The sequence below is a fragment of the Nasonia vitripennis genome, chromosome 4 (assembly GCF_009193385.2).
Source record: "Nasonia vitripennis strain AsymCx chromosome 4, Nvit_psr_1.1, whole genome shotgun sequence".
Lineage (NCBI taxonomy): Eukaryota > Metazoa > Arthropoda > Insecta > Hymenoptera > Pteromalidae > Nasonia > Nasonia vitripennis.
Genome location: NC_045760.1, coordinates 32,888,017 through 32,902,404, shown reverse-complemented (window position 1 = coordinate 32,902,404; position 14,388 = coordinate 32,888,017). Strand labels below are relative to the sequence as shown.

At 53.5% G+C, this 14,388-nt stretch overlaps 1 protein-coding gene across 4 annotated transcripts in view; it reads right to left on the bottom strand.

The window, feature by feature from the left end:
- Nucleotides 1-14,388, bottom strand: part of LOC100115855 (acetylcholinesterase 1) — a 33,273-nt gene that overhangs the window by 11,554 nt on the left and 7,331 nt on the right. For 2 of the 4 annotated variants that reach the window (XM_008216352.4, XM_001600408.5), the window contains one exon: nt 4,268-4,497. The exons of 1 other annotated variant lie outside the window; for it this stretch is intronic. The gene's annotated coding sequence lies outside the window, so the exon portion shown is untranslated. The remainder of the gene's footprint in view (nt 1-4,267; nt 4,498-14,388) is intronic. One more of the 4 variants, XM_016989766.2, reaches the window with a different exon arrangement.

Here is a 14,388-nt window from a genome sequence, read left to right as displayed (position 1 = left end):
ATCATCCTTGAGCAGCCTCTCCCAGCTCGCAGGGGCAGGCAGAGGCCGGCCGATTGAATTAAGGAAAGAAGCAGCAGCACCAGGGGGTATACGCGCAGCACCTCAGGAAAAGCCCACTCGCTCCCCACGCGTCTCCACTCCTGATCGATACAGCTATATCTCGGGCCTTTATTTGAACGCGACACACACACACACCCGGGGATGTTCGAGGTCGTCTCCTCCTGTTCAACGTTGCGCTGCCTCTGCCGGGACTTTTCTCCAAAGCAAATAATTGCGCCGGGATTAACTGTTCCGCGCGAATAATACGGCGGATATTGCGATCCGATATGCTGGATTTCCTTCGGAATAGCCGCTACGCGCTGATGTGCAATGCGAGAAAGTTGCGCGTCCGCGTTTAAAAGCTCCCGGCAGCGCGAATATTCCCTCCGTTGTTTTGCTCCCGATTCGGCAGGCTCTCGCTCCGCGCGCCTTTCCACCTCGCTTCCGACGCCCCCGCCTCATTATTTGAATGCTCCCCTCCGGCCGCACGCTCAATTTACTTGTTTACAGCTCTGTTACACCGCTCGCGACTCCCGACGTATGCCGCAACTAAACTGTTTGCTCGCTCGTGCCTCGTTTCGGCTGCGCGACAGCTCGTCTTGCGAATATCTATATCGGACGGAATCGATGAAAACGCGTGATATGAAAAAATGAGCTGCACTATGGCTCCAGCTCAGCTTCGCAGCACCTTCTCTCGGCGCGCAGAAGCGAGGCGGACTTTTCCCGGCGGCGGGAAAGTGGAAAAGTTGGACGGGTTCAGGGGAAATTGATTCGCGCGCGCGTGCTCGTCTTCATTTTTCCCTTCTCCCGGGGCGGGGGCCGCGATCGTGTCTTGCTCCTCTTCTCATCGGGGATTATCTACTTTTCCGCGCGCGGCTCTTCGACGCCGATCCCGTCCGCGCTCGATTATTTCGCGCGTTTTCGGCCAAAAGTCCAGCCGACCAATTATAACTTTTGCAAAACTCGATCCATTCGAAAGCTCAAAGTTTCCTTCGTTATTCATTCGTCGGCATTGTCGGGGTCAATTATACGCGCGAATAAGGGGCTTCGTTTTTGTTCGCGCGAGCTCTCAAGCTCAAATAGTGCTTATTTTCGCGGAGAGTATTACTCCCAGCCCTCCCCTACAGGCAAGATCAAAAGCAGTGCAAAGTTCGTCCAAACAGCAGCCGGCAATTTTCCGCCAACTGCCGCGACCGCAGCGGGCCATCGCATTTGGATTTCAGTTGCAACACACAGCAGCGGCGCGACGCGTCGACTTCCGGCCGCGGCACACAAACAGCCTGAATTATTTGCGCGGACTCGGTTCGGCTGTTTACAAACTCCGGCGCGCGGGCTGCGGAGCAGCTGATTCCGTCGTCGACGGCGCAGCGGCAGCCCTTCGGCCTCCGCACACACTGCTCGCGAGTACACAAAGCGACGACGGTACGTGTCCAGAGGCGCGCCGCGCTCCCGGTATCGGCTGAATTCGGCCCGAATTGCCGAGCCCTGATGGCTTAACGATGCCTGTGTGCTTAATGGCCTACCGGGGGCTACTTCGCGTGTCGGAAGTATGCGCGCTCGAAAATATATATTTATTCCTCCCCGAGCTACGCGCGGCGCAACGACCTTTCGACGAGCGGCCGACATTAAAGAAACGTAATAAAAAACAATTGCCCGGCGACACACTTTTCGCTGTTCGGACGTCGCGTTGTTTGTTCGTGCATCGAGAGCAGCTGGAAAATACGCCAGCGCGGCGGTGATTGACAAGGCGGATGCCTCCTCTATGAAGAATCGTTAATTTTTTTTCCTTTCTCTCGCGCGCTCCGCCGCGCTTTCCATCGATAAAAGTAACTGGCTTCGGCATTTTCGCACACGAAAAATAAGCGTAGCGAAAATCTCCCAATTAAAACGCCGCTCCGAATGGCTTGTTTGTCACAGGCGAATTTCATAAATAAGCGTACGTCGGAGCAAGCGTATGTATGTAACGCGGCGCGGATATGCGGAAGCGTGTACTCAGTCGTCAGTTGGCCGGAGGGCAGTGCGGCTCGTAAATTGTTGTACTAGTCGGCGTATTGCCCCGGCGCGACGTCTATTACTGCGTAATGCGGTGCTGCTGCTGCCCGCGATGTTGCCGCGCGTATCTCGGCTTTCTTGGAGTGGGGCGTTTCGTCGGCTCGCGGCGTTGCGTTGAAGAAATAATTGGGTGCTCGGAACAAGCGAGTTTGGCCTTTTTTCACCCTAAATTGCAATGCAATATTTGCTCGCGACCCCGACACGTATCGTTTGCGCCAACACGCTTTTGGCCAAGTACAATGTTTGCCCGCCAGGATCGGCCGGAAAAACAGCCGGTCGCGCATAGTCAACACGGTAGTTTCTCACAATTACGCGCCGTTTGCTGCGCGCAAATATATCGCGTCGTCCATTTTTTCCGAGCCGAAATTGCTTTACGGCCGAACAATTTGCGGCGGCTTCGCGTTTTAAACATTTTCAAAACTCAATTTGCATGCTTTCAGCGCCGGTTAAACGCGCGCGCTTTGTGCACCGGCCGTCGAGACTCTTTTTTCCCTCGCCTCGCTCGAGGGCGTGTTTTTCCACGCGCTGTTACGCAAAAGCATCAGCAAATGGTGATAATGATTGAAATGGAACAATGGGCTCTGGCCAAGTACGTAACGACATCCCATCAATCTCAGCAGTCAGTCGTCATCATTCATATGAGAATCAGGTTACACACTCGCGTAATGCACGCCGACTGTAATCTGTCCATTTTAAATAATTGCTCTCGCAGCTCTCGACGTTTTACCCTGGCTTGCTCTTGCTCTCGCTCTTCCTCGTAGGCTACTCGCTGTGCTCGCGACGAAAATATTATTGCGAGGGAAAGGCATACAAGTACGCGTACACCGCAGTAATCGAGTTATTTCAAGGCGCGCGGCTGTTATACGGTAATTTTACTTTCCACGCAATCAATGAATAATGGATTCTCGAAATTGACGACGAGCGAACGCCAAGTTCGATATTCGAGTTGAGCGAAATCATAGCCCCCCAAGCCGAGCCAACTCATGGTACTATAACTTTAATTGCTTTTCAGGTAGTTTCGAATGTCTGTTGCCTCGAACAACTGTTGTAATGCTCCAAGTTTAACAATCGTTACAAAATTGCTTCGCCCGCGCGGCTAACTAGAACCAGCGCGATATTGTATACGCTCGTCGCGAGTGCAGGAGAGCAAGTGAAAAATCATCCAATCAGCCCATAAGGAGCGGAGCGACTTTAATACTGCCTCGGACAAAAGCGCGACGCGCCGCGCCGGTGAAATTAAAAATTCCCGGCAATTTGCAAGAGAAAACGCAATACTGGAAGCTCATCCGGGCGAATTATGCAAGCTTCATACTGCTCCCTTTACGATTTTCTCGTTCATTAAGATCCTCTCGGGCAGAGAGTGCAGCAGTAAACGTCGGGGAAAGAAAGGGAGAAACGCTGCAGCTCTCTCTCTCTCTCTCTCTCTCTCTCTCTCTCTCGCTCGCTCTGTACACGGGACGGGTAGGGGGGTGGAGGCGAAATGAAGGCGGGACGACGAGCGATGCGCTCCCGGATAAACAATGAACGTTTTATACCTATACGCGCACGACTCGCCTAATGAATTCCAACAATTTAGAGCAGCGCGGAGCAGGGTAATTTCCAGCTAGATGAATAATTTTCGAGCGAGCGCAATGCTTGTGCGCAACGTTTTGAACGAGACGTGCAGCGCACGTGCGTCGTGCAATTTTTCCGCGCGACAACTTTATTGCAGACGAAACTATCAATAAAGCCGGAGCCCCGTGCGCGCGCGCGCGAGTGATATATTCCCGGGAAAGGAAAATATCCATCATGAATAATCAAATTTTCGCGAACAAATCATTCCCTCCCGCAAACAGACCGAAGCCGCATTAATCATGCGCGCGTGTATATTTTTTCCTCTCCGCGTTGTTTATGAAAAATTCAAGGAGACGCCACGTGCGGTCGTGGCTCGTGTTCTTTTTTTTCCGAAGAGCCGCTCGCGCGCAGGGGAGAGTTTCGCGCGTTGCGCCGAGGAGGCCTCGAAGAGAAATTAGGTGCTGGAAGGGGGAGAAGGAGCAAAGTTGAGGAAAGCAAGAGGATAATGGACGAGAGAATAAATGATGAGCCGGCTGGGGACGCGCGGGCACCTTATCGAGTGCTAGCTACAGCTCTGCGCAGCGTTGGCACATTGTCAGCCCATCACAAAGAGGCGACTCACAGTTTTCCAGTCGAGGGGGATCTTGGAGTCGGTGCTGTGCGTCGGTGGCGGCGGCGGAGAGGAAGTCGAGTCGAGGAGGCAGCGGCGGCGGCTAAGGGCGAGGACCAAGGGAACAGCCGGACACCGCCTTCTTCTTTTTCTTCTTCCACTTCCTCTGGCTACGCGAGCGAGCAGATCCGTCGTTGCGGCCTGCCGTCTACATTCCCTTACTCCCTCTCATCGTCGCCCTGCTGAAAAGGAATTTTCGTCAAATTTTTGGCCAGCGCTGCGAATCATCATCGGTCGGTAAGGTCGAAACGCGACAGCCCCCAATTGCCGACAGCGATTTCTCCTTAAAATTCGAGTGAAATTCGATCTGGATATCCGACTACCGTATGTTCTCGGGTGCGGATTTAGCGCCGACGCGGATAAAATTGGAGCGGAAGTATTGTTTGGCCCTCGTTTCCATGCAAATCGTTACGTAGGATTGCGCCGTCGTGCTCCATTAGCGCGGCAGCACTGCCAACTGGGAAAATCTATTCGGGCCCTCATGGGATAGCGCGCCTGAATCCCAAAACCATGGCTACGAATTTCCCAGCGCGATTTCGCATTCAAATGTTTTGGCATACTTTCCAAAATGGTTGTTCCCAGAACTACAAGAAACTGCGCTGGAATGGTTTAATTCGGTACAACGCCGGCTAACTTGGACGAAAGCAAGAAACAAAAATTAGAGCCGCAACGGAAGCCAATGTAAGCGCCGCCGCTAGTACAGGCCGCCCTGCCGAAAGAAGGAGCAGCCAAGTTCCGGCTTCAGCAGCGGCGGCGGCAATAACTCGAAAATTCACGATCCTATAACGGCGCGCGTTATCGCAGATAAAAATCCGGCATTAAAGTATTTCGTCAATTTGAAAATTTTATGGATCGCCGACGAGTTTTACGGCTCCCTCGCTCCCCCCGATGTTCCCTTATAACGAAGTCGTAAACATTTCTCGCCCGCGGCCGCCTTATTATAACCGCGCGGCGACGTCTGCAGGAATGTCTAATAAACGCCGCGCCGAGACCCACTTTTACGTATAATCGAGTCGCTGTACCAGCCCCGTGTATTTACTCGTTTTCCCACTTATTTACTTTTTCACCGCCTTCTATTATTTATTCTTCGGGAACGTCCTCTTGCGCGCGCGAAGGACTCGATTCATCATCGTGTACCGCGCGAAGGCGGCGTCAGGTGCTGTTGTCGCTTAAGCTATACGAGAGCAATAGGAATATGAAAAATGTAAATCATGTTTATAACCGACTGTCGACTCGCGGCGTTATTGATAACGCGTATACCTGACGCCATAAAGGCTAAATAATCTCGTTAATTGTCCTTTGAAAGTTGCTTGGAGGAACAAAAGCTCATTCCGGCCTCGCGCCTTGCCAACATACCTTATTGTAGCCCGGAATACATCAAAGCCCCCCCCCCTGCCCTCTCTATCGCCTGATCGCGGCAATATCCAAATCGCGTGAAAAATTGTCAAACTCCCAGGCCGCTCGGATTTCCGGGGCAGGTTTTTGGCGAGGTCGAGCTTGCTTATGTATAGGAGAGAGAGAGAGAGAGAGAGAGAGAGAGAAGCCGCCGTGACAAACGCGGCGGAACGGGCCTGCGGTCGGGGGGTGACCTAGAGACGTCAGTGGGCTAGCGTGCCCATGGGCCATCCATAACCCTGATACCCGCTGATACAGACCGGGCGAGCGCCTCCCCACTACACCCCGATGCGACGCTGGCCTGGCTGAATCGGGCTAGAGCTTCGCTTGGTTTTCGATTATAATTTTTCTGTTTCTGGAAATTGCGCATTGTCGCGTGACGTTGACACCAGCAGCGCGTTAATTTGATCAGAATTATGCCTGAAAATCTCGGGCGGGAATCGATTAATTGGTGAACGAAAATGAAAGGCCTCGGTACGGAAGTTGCACGGGATATTTCACGTACTCTCGAAAATTTATACCCATTCGTTTTTCACAACGCGTGTCGAGAGTTTCAGTCGAAATTCAAAGCCTAGTTGTAATAAAACGCCGAACGAATCTTCCACTTTGGCGTCGACTCGCAGTGGATGGAAGCATTCAATCCGGCATCGATGTGTTGGTCTCGGGCTCTCTAATTATCCCCGGCTGCGCGGCGACCCACGGCGATTATCTCGTGCTGAATGCGCGTTAAATCCACAATACCAGCTACACGCACACGCGTTTAATTGGTAAAATTCGATGCCTGGCTCGAAGAAACTCGCAAAAATAATTTCGCCTATTCCTGTACGCGCTGTGTTGAAAGCGCTTGTTAATAAGCGCGGCGAATGCTGTCGTCGGCGCGCGAGAGTTAATCGATTCGCGAAATTGTAATGCCCTCGTGAACCGCAGGAGCGTAATGAAATTTATAGGGGGGCGCCGGCCGAGCGGAGCTTTTACGGCTTCTCATTTCCATCGCGCCGAAAGTCCTATCACCGTGTCGAGTGTCAATCGCACGCGACACGCTGCCGTCGACGCGCCTCAACTCGATCTGCTCGAGAACGGACTGGCCTTTTTTCTTCCTTTTTTCCGTTGCGCGCGCTTTTATTCCGACTTTTATAACTCTCTGCTGCGCTTGCAGGGGGGCACGCTGCGGCCGCAAGCTCACCAGCAACGCCAGCGACGATCCATCAGCGGCGGGCAGCGTTGCGAGCAGATTATAGGTACCGAGAGGCGGTGTATATCTCGAGCGGAGCAGCGCACTGGCCTCTGTCAGCTGCGGAGGACAATGCGCGTACGTGCCGTGTGCCGATTAAGCGCCTCGACGCAATGATCCGCACTCGATCTCGGACTATTGCGGATCGCGTTGTGGGATATTGGATCGACTGTCCGCCTAATCGGCTGCGCTCTCGCGATTACATTCGAAAAGCCCCGCGGAGTCCCTAGTCGCGAGCGAAAGCAAAAGTAAACACGGCGGCGCCGCAGCTCTCGTCTCTATTTACAGCGCTAAAGTCCAGACAGCCATCCTGAATAATTCATCGGGGCCCATCCATAATTTACAACAAATCGCAGCTGCACACCGCGACGACGAGCTCTCGAGAATCCCCGCTAATGAATTAACTTTTAGCCCCCTGTCGCCGCTGCAGTTCCCATAGCGCGATCGATGCGCGATACATTTTTTTCAGCGCGGCCGGAATTTCATTTCATTCTTCCTCTACATAACCGCGCTATCGATCTGTTTACCGCGGCTGCGCCGGCTTTTCTCTCTTCCTCTCTCGGGGACGCGCTTTTCATGAAGAAGGATTAATGGCCTCCGCGGCAATATTGCCGGCGATTGGATTTCGCGAGGAGGCGACTCTTTTCGGCCCACGCGAGCGTCTCAGACGCGGTGTTTGTTGAATTCATTATTACTAATTAGTTGCGCGGCCAATTACAGTTGGGCAAAGTTGCCCCGCGGCGGCGTCCAGTTGGCCTGGGCGCACTTCAAAGGATGTGCCTCCAGCGCAACGACAGCACTGCGCCGCGTTCGGTCTTGCAGTTTCGCGCTCGCGTATGGCAGGTTTGTACTCTCGAACAACGTAAACTCGGAAGAGCTCCGAATCGTCGTTCGACTATCCTCCTTTTTCCGGCCCTCAATGCCAGCTTTATCTCTAATTCTCGAGGCACGGGTGCAGCTCGCCTTGTTTTGGGCTCGTTCGCGCGCGAATGCATGCGCCTATTTAAAAAGTTGGCCAAGCCACGCAAACGGCAGCATCTCCTTTCAGCATCCGTCCGTCCGTCCGGCCGCGCGCAGCCAGTTTCGCGTGCGTGACGCCGAGCCACGTCTGGGCGGCGGCCGGAACCGCAACGTATCTGCAGTACAGCGCCCCACGTTGCGCATGCACACAAACAATCCACCCCCCCCCCCCTCGCGTCTAGTCTCTTCTTCTTCTTCTTCTCCCCGCGAGCAGAGATAGTGGTGCTGTAGCGGCCGTATACCTACTTTTCGGCCCGGCCGCCGACTCTATTGAATAACGATTTGAGAGAGGAGCTTTTTATTTATAGGTTAGTGGGGGAGTCCCGCGCTCCCCTTGGCAGACGATCAAACGGCGCAGGTAGGCGGAAGGACTCCCGCAGCCCCCTCCCCGCGCTGCGGGCTCAGAAAATGCAGGGAGAGCCTTCTGTTTCTTGGCTTTTATTTTAAGTGGCCGGTGCGCCGAAAGGGCTCGCCAGGGATTGATTAAAAAGTCGGCGGGCAATGAGCAAAGTTTTATTAATGCGCGCGCAGGTAAACACAGCCGGTTTGAATTTGGCGTCGGAATTATTTATCTCCGCGAGCTCGGCGTGTAACGCGCGTGTTTGCTCGGGCTAATTGAAGCCGCGCAGCTTTGATGGATATTTAATCAGGCTCCGTGGACTACGAGATTTACTCGAGATGAATTTGTAATTCTCCTCCGCGAGAGCTGCCTCTCCCCCCCCCCCCCCGCGAAACAAAACACATTAATATCCGCGCGCGGCGCAGAGCGCGAGATCCATTATAGCATGGAACAGCCATGAATTACGAAGCCTTTCCCGCGGCGCGACTAATTTGAATTAACGCTCAGCCCCGAGAAGCCGGGAGCGGAAAGAAAAAAAATCAAAAATCGATCGCGCGGCGAGCCGAGGAAAAGACGCCGGCTCGTGTCGACCTTTGCCTGGCACCTGCTCGCACCGCCATCTGGGCCATTGATTTTTAATTCGTAAATTTTTCATCGACCTCGAAAAAATAAAAGGGGCTGCGCGCACTATCTCCGGAGCGTTAGGCCGACTCTCGCCGAGAATAAACGAATGAACCGCGCCGGCGCTAAATTAAACCGCCGTGTATTATGCGGAATCCGGCGTAATTCGGCTCGGACGGTAGGTCGTAGGATGAATTTGTAATTTTTCGAGGGGGCTATCTCTCCTCCATCGCTAATGACTTTGCGAATACGCTTTCCAAGGCGCGCGCATAAAAAATTATTGCTGCATTCGGGCAGCCGGGTAGGGGGGCGAGAGATAGAGAGAGAGAGAGAGAGAGAGAGAGAGAGAGTGGAGATTGCTCGCGTGTCGCCCGGCATTACTGCTTCGATCCTAATCACGGATTTTCGTCCCGAGGAAATATACGATTTGATTAGCCCGAGGCAGAAAAAAATATTATTGCCGCAGTAACCTGGATACATGTAATATGCGCGCAGGCAGATAGCGTCACGAAAATATTAGTCGCTCGCTCTGCGCCGCTGTCCCGACAAGAGGGACGCGCGTATACGTGTGAATAAAAAGTAGTTGATCTATTATTAGCGCCGCTGGTCAAAAATAGCCATGGCGATCGATAGAGCAGCGAGCGGGAGAGCGAGCGAGCGAGACACGATATCCGTTTTAATTAAAATCGGGGGAAAGTTCAAGCCGGGATTAGCGCGCGGTATTTAAACAAAACAACGGGCTGGCAGCCCGATTACTTCCGAACTTGTATAGGGCCGAGTGCAATAAATGGGTTGATCAGGGGGGGAAAAATTCGACGAGCCCGGCCCGAGCAGAGCAGCGGCTTTAATATTTCATTAAGATTTTTGAGGGCGACCCGGCCGGAGGTCGCTTCTCTCTCTCTCTCTCTCTCTCTCTCGACTCTCCTGCGCGCGGAGAAAAAGCCCCGGGCAATCGATACGAGCCGCCGATGAAAGAAAGCCTCTCGAGTGGACTCGCAGGTGGGGAGCGCAGAGCGGCGAAGGTGGAGGACAAGGAGCAGGGAGTAGTAGCCTCTTCTTCTTCTTCATCTCCGCGGGGATGCGAGCCGCTAGACCGGCTCGAGTGTGTCGAGCAACGACTGCGGCATTGTTGTTTTGCTCCGGCGGAGGTCGCGGCAATGTTAAACTCGGATAGCGACATCGATTTTTCGCGATGGTGTTTCGAACGAATGGATCGGCAGCTTGAATCGCCGCCCGGTCTGGCCGGGCCGCGACTCGTTCTACTTGCACAGCTCCGACTGTTGCGCCGTCCGAGTCCGATTCGTCTCATTAGATCAATTTCTTGGCCGGTCTACTTATGTTCACGCGCGTACGGGAGATCTGGGATAACGGTAAATAAAAATGCGGCGGATGATTTATTTCCGCGCAATCGGTCGGGGAAAAAGAGGCGACGAGTGATCGACGTAAATGCGCTTTTTATGCGAAACGTATTCACAACGACTGCGGGCGCGCGCTCGAAAAAGCCCACTTCCCTCTCGGGCTCTCGCGATCTAATTGAACTGAAGTAGGTACGCAGCGCCGGTATGGCTCTCGACGCGTCTTTTTTTTTCGGAAAAGAGGGGAAAAAAAGCATCGCATTCGAAACGATCCGCCCCGATACAAAGCTCGCGGAAGCGAAAAGATATTGAAAGCCATGATCCTTGACCGAATTGCTCGGCGGCTCCGCACCTGTCGACCCAAATATTGAGCTAACCTCGCGCGAGCGCGTATGACCCATCCCCGCGCGCTCTTTGCGGAGTCATCAAAGCGTAAAAGCGATATTTCCCTCTTGGAAGGCCCGGCCTACGTGGGGGAGCTCTGCCTTCCCATACTCGTTTCCGAAGACTCGCCCGAAACCGAAATCACGAGTCGCAGCGCCGAGCAAATTCTGCGAGAGGAATAATTCATCGGCCGATCCTGAAAATACGCGAGCGCGGCGGCCAAAAATAGAGACCGGTTTAAATAGCGCGCCGTAAGCGTCGAATCGAAAGCTGCTCCATTGAATCCGCCCCATAGGAGAGCCGTGCACCTGCGCTCAGAAGACCATTAGCCGGGGAACACACGCGGCTTCAGGACGTTACGACGCGAGTCGAAGGAGCAGTAGGAGCGGGGGCGCGCGCGCGCGCGGCCCCGTTCGTATGTATAGCCCGTGGCACGCGGCGCGGGCGCTCTGCACACCGACCTAATTGTTCTCCCCGCTAAATTTACCCCGCATGTATGAGAAGCGGGGTTTCGCGTGCGTCCGTCTGTCGCCGGTGATTTATTTATCGTGGCGACGGATCGATTGGCTTTTGGGCTTTTTCTCCGGTTATGATCGTTTCGAGGCTCGTAAAGCCGTCTGTGCAGGGCTTTACGGCTGCGGCTCATGCGCGAGCTTTTCAAAGCCGCGCCACCGGCTCCGACCCCTTACAAATTGCGGGATTTTGAAAAATCCGACGCTAGCTGCGTTTGCTTTATTTGCGAATAGCAGCCAGATCAGTAGTCGGCAGCGTCTTTACTGGGAGAATCGTTGAATTATTTAGCAAGCCGCGAGGAAGGAACTTTCGAAATGCCATCGGAATATAAAGCCTCGGACAAAAGCCAGCCAGATCCCCAACAAAAGCCAGATGAGTCCGGACCGGCGGAGACAAAGAAGTGTGCAAACAGTAGCTGCAGACAGGTAGCTCTTTGCTTTTTGCGAGCGCGCGTTAAAATTAAGTCCGCCTCGCAGGACGCAGCGGTGTCTTCGGGCCGCTGCATTGCGGCGCCAGCGCCAGCGCTGCAGTGGCCGTTGCAGCCTCTCTCTCTCTCTCTCTCTCTCTCTCTCTCTCTCTCTCTATATATATATATATATATATATATATGTGTGTGTGTGTGCGGCTGTCTGAGCGTGCAGAGGTGGAGCGGCGTCCTTTTCGCGGTTGACGAGCTTTTGGGCGAGAGTTTTTCGGGGAGGTGAGCTTGCGAGCCCTGCTGGAGAAAATGTCGAGCGGTATTTAGAAATGAGTTTGATCGAAACAGAAGTGGTTGTCGTCAGAGTGTCGCTGATCGGCTACTTTTTTCGCGCAAGTTCAAAGTCGAGCTCGGTAATGAGATTTCTCTTCGGGCGGACTTTTTACAGGTATCGCAACTGCGGAAACTTGCCGGAAAGTTATAAGTAGCTAACTGCTTCCGGCTGGTATAACCAGTACTTTGAAAGCTCGTGATGATTGAATAAGTAGCCGGCGCTCTCGTTGCCGTTAATTGCCTCGCGAGAAGAAAAATCGCGCGTCGCCATTGCTCAAATTTAAAAGCTTCGTTATCGGAGGCTCGAGGTCAGAAGCACGCGTATCCTTCATTCGATTGATTTTCCAGTTGATTCGATTCGATATCGAAGTCTCGCGAATGAAAAGGTAAGGCGAAAAATGCGAGATTTTTCCTCGGGCGAAAAGTGAGTTAAGCATCGAGAGAAAAAGGCGTAGCGCGAATTGCGCTTTCAGGATCGGAGCTTTTTATCCCGGAATTTTTCCTCGCTCCCTCGAGCTAATTGTAATTCGTTTGATAGCCCGACAAGGCGCGGAATGATTGGACATTTTTTTCCCTCCGTGGCCCGGATCGATACCGAGGGGCTTTATTTTTATGTCGCGCTCGCGGGGATTGCTCGCTTTACGAGGCGAAGTCTGCGCCGCGAAGGGAATTTGTAACACGGCCCGGCTCTCGACGCTTGGGCAAAATTGTCCTTTTAGGGCTTCGCTCCCCAGCTTTTTACTGCTTCGTTAGCAAACGTTATGTTTCCAAAGGCGAGTTCGAATTTCGCGAAAAAGCGTCAAAGCTCCTTTTTTAACCTCTCCTAGAGGCGCCGGGGGGATCGGAAAGGAGGGGAAAAAACAAGCGAGAAATGCAAATGCGGCAAACGAAGGCAGAGATTAATTGCCGGAGTACGTACGTACGAGCCGCTGCTCTTTCAATTCCGGATTCGTGGCCCGAGAAAATTATGTAACGGTCTCTTTTTTAGGTCGCCTTTGGGCCGAGTGAATTCTTCGTTTTTCCGCGGGCGAGCTCTGCGGATTGTACGTAATTATATTTTTTGACTTACGGCCGGGAACTCGGAGGGTGAAAAAGGGGAGGGAGATTTACGGGGTATTTTAAGAGCCTGCCTGCCGGCCGCCTGGCGATCCTTCTTTCGCCGGAATTTCGCATTTGTTTTCACGGCTTCCTGCCTGCTTCACGAGACGTTTCTGGGAAAATTTTAAATTTCCGGGGCTAATCCGAAAACCGAAAATAATTATACGGGAATCGCTGCGCATAAGATATTCATGGAATTCGATAAGTCGTCGCGCACGAGCTGCTATAACGGAATATGGATCGTATGGAATTAGCGGTAGTAGGGCACAAGTAGCGATTATCGTGTCGTCGTCGACTCTGCGTCGCGGGGCGAGGTAAAATTTACCAGCTAAATAAATATTCGAAGCCGGGGAGAAGTGGAGCGCGGAGAGGCGAAAAATTGCCAAGTAGCGCTGATGAGCTTTAACGAGGCACGCGCGAGAGCGAGCCAAAGTGCCGGCGATTGTTATCTCGCGGCCACGGAATCACTCGTACGAGCTGTAGCTGCGCGCGGACCGATTACGCGGCGACTGAGAGAGGGATAGTCTCGCGCCGACACGCGCGTAAATTGGCGGGCACCTTCTGCCCGAGCTCCGAAGCGAGAATTATTAAATAACCAGCCCCCCTCGAATGATTTATTTATTTACCCGCTTCGGGGATTAATATTCATACGGCCTTGGTCCCTCCGCGTCGACTTCATTATTTCGCGCATAAAAAAGAAGCCCTCGCACGGATCCTCGAAAGCGCCACGCGGAAACGAGCTGATTAAGTTCTCCTTGGCTTCCCCTCGGCGATCGCGCTCTCTGTATACGTGCTCCGCGGAGAAATGCCGTCGCACGCGCCTTTTTCCCTCGAATCTCCCCGCGCCGAGGTGGGCGCGCATACGCACACGCGCGCGCGAGATGGCTATCGAACTGTCGGGCCGATGTGCCCACTCGGCGACGCCTTATCGGTGATGATGATGATGGCGGCGGCGACGGCGTGGTCGGCCCGGCTTGATCGTCGGCCGCGGGGGGGAGGATACGCGACGACGTCATTACCGGGATGGCTTTTTGCGGCTTGTCCAGGGGCTCTCCGGCATTTCCCGGCGGGCCGCCGAGGGGAGTGCTTTTTCGAGGAAACTACTTTGCAAACGCAAACTCGGGCCTCGCAGCTCTCGCCGATTGGTTTTCCGCATTATGGCGATCGGCGGAGAAATTTTCATTTTCAACGGCCGTCTTGGGGCTCGGTTCTTCCCGAACCGCGCAAGGCGCGCTCAATTTTCCCAGCGCGGCTGCATTATAAATTTGGCCCGTCTAATTAACGCGTGCGACTCCCGGAGCGCGGCTCTCGACAAAGTGCGCCCGTCACTGGGCCATTATATCGAAATTTCAAGGATCGTTAATG